General features: G+C 28.7%; 1 pseudogene; it reads left to right on the top strand.

Annotated features, from left to right (window-relative positions):
• The first annotated feature begins 1,606 nt into the window (after window positions 1-1,606).
• Window positions 1,607-2,289, top strand: LOC106324355 (annotated as a pseudogene).
• The last annotated feature ends 2,674 nt before the right edge of the window (window positions 2,290-4,963 follow it).

Raw genomic sequence — 4,963 nt, 5'->3', positions numbered from 1 at the left:
CACTCTTCCATATTTAGTGTTCATTAAAGTCATGCTTTTTCGATTGAACACGAAACTCTGTTTGTTTATAGATAAGAAAAAAGTTGTGAAAATTTTCCATTAATTATTTTCCATCAAATTTATCATCTTCATATTAATTTAGTGAATACTAAAATAAAGCAAAAAGATAAAAAAAAGACTTAGAAAATAAGATGTTTGAATTGCGATGTATTGTTATTTAATTATAGTTCAAGTGTTTTACAAATTATATAAGGTTCTTTATTACTATAACATTATGGTAATAGTTATTAACACAAATTTAACTTATATAACAAATAGATTTTCATGTATTGTTATAAAATAGATACATATTTATGTTTCTACTTTTAATCGGTTATGTTCGGTTTATTCGGTTTAATCGGTTATATACCAAACCATATCCAAATCTTACGGTTTTTATAAAATTATATCCATTCGGTTTATATGGTATATACCAAAATCAAACCATATTGTCTATTTCGGTTCGGTTCGGTTCGGTACGGTTCGGTTTTACCATATTGAACAGCTCTAATCAAAACTAAAAATAGTATTATTTTGAAAGTGATGTTTTAGAGATGGTTGGATTTTAAATTTTAGTGTGTTTATTGCGCCGCTAATAATGAACAAAATCACTAAACAACAATCTATTGCCTCTTAAGCTTCGATCATATACCAACTTACCATGTAAATAAAATAATTTATTATACATTATCATAAATTTTGATCTTAAAATTTGGAGTATGTTTTATTACTACTTTAAAATAATGGTGGATGCACGTATCATATTCTAAAAATGGTGGTGATAAAATTAAGATTTAATTTGTAAGAAAATATAAATATAAATTTGATGTAACTGATAAGAAATTATATTTTCATTTTATTTTCTTACAAATTTAAATCTTAATTTTATATGTTTCAAATTGGTAGAAGTTTAACAATCATTTTATTTTCAGAACCAGTCGGTCTATCTACAATTTCTCATATTGTGTTCCTTGTGATAGATTTCAACTAGTCTGCCATAGCTTCAACCTAATTTTCTTCACAAAATAGGTTAAACTCATATGAGGCAAACTCTCCTCCTCTATCCGTGCATCCTATATTGAGTTTAGCTGAGGCTACCTCTCCTCCTCCATTGGTGCAACTTAGATTGAACTTAGCTGAGTTCAATATAGGATGCACATATAGAGGAGGAGAGTTTGCCTCAGATGATTTTAATCTATTTTGTGAAGAAAATTGGATTGAAGCTATGGCTGACGAATTGAAATCTATCACAAGAACCAAAATATGAGAGCTTGTAGATAGACCGCTGGTTCTGAGAAGAAAGGAGAGGAGGATAGAGTTTATGTGTTACACAAGGCTTTATATGGGTTACGCAGAGTTTCATATACCTGCAATTTATGTGTTATACAAAGCTTTATTAAATCCACCGGAAGCGTGGTGGGCTCATAACCCACAGGTCCCATGATCGAAACCTGGCTCTGATACCAATTCAAATATTAAGAAACACAAGAATTATAAGAACAATTATTATTATTAGCTTTAGAAATTTCTCAAGACTAAAGCTCTCGATGTTTCTACCTTCGATCTTATGGAGCAACTTTTCATGAGACCTACATGTATATGAAAGACAATTCTCTTTAACATGTGGGATATGAAAGACACAAATCTAACTTAAATTGAAAACTTCATTTTCCTATTTTTAGATTTCCTTATTGTGTTTATCTTAACATATTAAACATCTAATAATATGTTAAGTTTCCACAAGCTTGAAATTATCCAACAGCTGCTACTGTCTCTAACCATCATCATCATCATCATCAAGGTGGGTCCCTCACTGCTGGTTTAATGATCAGTTGTGAGTTAGAGAGTGGTGGTGGGTCTAGTAGTGGTAGACCAAATTGGGGAGTTGGCGGCGGAGAAGGAGGAGGAGAGAAGCTTCTAGGTCAAATGTACCATGTGGGTTATGGACAAATGTTGCTGGGTTTGGAGCTGGTGGGTTTGATTTTCCTGGAGGTATGAGTTTTGTATCCATTTTGGGTGGTAAGTAATAACAATCAGATGCCTGGACTTGAGTTAGGGTTTGCTCAGGAAGGTAATGTTGGAGTTTTTAATCCACATTCATTTACACAGATTTATCAGCAGATGACTCAAGCTCAGGTTCAAGCTCAGGGTAGAGTTCTTCACCATACTCTTCATCATAACCCATCACACGAAGATCATCATCAGCAAGAGAGTGATGAGAAAGATGATTCTCAAGGTTCTGGGCTTTAATGGATTTCAAAAGCCTTAGCCTTTTCTTTTTTTATAATATTGTTGTTATTGTACAACTAGCATGGAGAAAGAAAAGAAAAGGTTAATACTGAGTGAGAGTGAAAATCTACTTATTGAAAACCCTCTGCAAAACACACACTTGAGCTAATTTCAGTTTTGATACTTCCAGAGGGAGGATGATGATGATGCAAGAGAGATTCATTCCAAGAGCTCTTTTTAGTGTTTGTGACATTTTTTGGGCAGATGTTGTTTGAAACTTGTAGGTGAAGACACAGTCAGAGATTGTTTGTTTCTTTTTTGAAGCTTTGGAGTGATGTTTGATCCAGAGAGGCTTGTTTTTTTTGTGTGTTGTTGCTTCTTTTGTATATATTAAAAAAATGGCTTTTCGATAGTACAATAGTGAATTGGCAATGCATACTTTCCTTCCATCACATTTGTAGATTGACGATTACAGTTTTGTTACAAAGCTGGAAGAAACTATTAAATCTTCTTTCTGACATTGTGCTCTTCCACAGCATTTCCAAACCTCAATGCTTCCTCTTTCGCAACAAAAAACCCTTGAAACTCTAGTACGTGAAATGATTGTCAAGAGAAAATTTGTTGAAGGATTTATGTTGCAGGACGCACCAGAGTTCTGAATCAATAGAGAGGACTATCTAGAAGAAGGAATTGGTTGTTTAAGTAAAGATGAGCCAAACTTGATGATACTCTAAAACGTCCAACCTTAAGCTTGTACTTTCTCTATGCACAACGTTTTGTTTTTGGGTTGAAAACGCTGAATATTATCTCTATAATATTATTTTAGAAGTCAGTTTTTTGCGTGACGTGTTCATATTTATTTTTACTATATTCGGTTATATAGTTACTCGTAAAAAATTAAAAAAAGTCTATATAATAATTTTCATTATTAAACTATTTATTTATTACTTGCTGTCAACTAAATTTTAATTTAGTTTTATTTTTATTTTTTCAAATAACATATATATACCATAAAAAGGAAACATGTCTAAAATTTTAAAACAAATTTAATATGTACATATTTAATATATAATGTGATTTCATTAAAAAGAAAAATTCACAAAAAATAATTTTGATATTAAAAAAGTCTTCCTTTCAAAACATTATCTTAAAAAGCATTCGGTTATATTTTTTAAAAATAATAAAAATACTTATTTATATCTATACATTTAGGTAGATTATTAAAACAATAATTTAAATAACATAAAACGAATTATCTTTAGTTGACTAAACATATTTTATAGTTACTATTAGTGAGATGATTTATTCATTTTTTCATATTAGGATTTTCATAAAAATATTAACAACACTTTTAATTACATTTTTATCAGACTGCAAAAAGATAAAGTATCTATAAAGTTATAAAAAAAAATTTAACTAATAAAAGATGATTTTTCAAAAACATATCCCAAAAATTGGTGTTTATTATTAAAATTTTTAAATATTTAAAAACAAATATTTTAAGAAAGATAATATATATATTACAAAAGGAAATTCAAAATACTTCTTTACTATAAACATATTTTTGATCAAATAATTACAAAAGCTTTTTAACTAGCATAACTTTAGATGCTTTCAATAAACTAAAAGTATTATACTTTACATATTGAAAAATCGATTTTTTTTCCTTAATATTTACTTTATTTTTAATTTAACTTTTTCTTTATATTCGTACAAAATCAAATATACATATAATAAAAATCCCAAGCAAATATAATTCTTATGTTCGTTTGTGTAATTTTGAATCAGTCAACTTTAGTTATTTTCTATTTAATTTTCTGCAATAAGTATTAAGTTATACATAATTTTACTATAAAAGTAACAACCAACCTAAATGCAAATAAAAAAATTAATTAAAATTTTATATATAATTTAGAACAAAAAAGTTATTGTTGAATTTGGAAAAATAGATGCGATACAAAAAATTAAAACTGAAAGTAAAACATTAATTGGTTATTATAATATATTTACTTTATTTAAAAGAACGGGATAATCACCTAATATATATATGCTCTACATAATGATATAATAATTTGAACATTATGGATACTTTTGAGACATCAAAAAGCTTAATTAGATATCAAACTTTTGGTGTTACAAAAAAAAAGGAACAATACTTAGGTTCACCCTTGTGGTGAATGGTTAAATTCACCACAGTGTTCATAACCAATCAAAATGCCATGTATTAGTAGTTAAAAAAGACAATAAAAATAAAAATAAAATAGCTGAAAAAAAAACAACACCGCCATTAATTAACGCCTTCTAAAAACTTAAACTCTAAAACCATAAATCATAAATCTGAAACACTAAACCATAAATATCAATCCTAAAATCTAAACCCTAAATCTTAAACCTTAAACTCAAACTCTAAACAATAAACCTTAAATCCTAAAATCTAAACCCTAAACCCAAAACTCTAAACCATAAACCCTAAAATCTAAACCCTAAATCCTAAACCCTAAACTCAAATCCTAAACTTTAAACCCAAAACTTCAAATCCTAAACCCTAAACTCTGAATCCTAAACCCTAAACCCAAACCTCTAAACCGTAAACCTTAACCTTATTAACTAGCAGATGGGTTTACGGTTTAGAGGTTTGGGTTTAGGGTTTAGGATTCAGAGTTTAGGGTTTAGGATTTGAAGTTTTGGGTTTAAA

The sequence above is a fragment of the Brassica oleracea genome, chromosome C2 (assembly GCF_000695525.1).
Source record: "Brassica oleracea var. oleracea cultivar TO1000 chromosome C2, BOL, whole genome shotgun sequence".
In the NCBI taxonomy this organism is placed as follows: Eukaryota; Viridiplantae; Streptophyta; class Magnoliopsida; order Brassicales; family Brassicaceae; genus Brassica; species Brassica oleracea.
The sequence above is the reverse complement of the archived record's forward strand: the minus strand, read 5'-3'. Positions and strand labels throughout refer to the sequence as shown.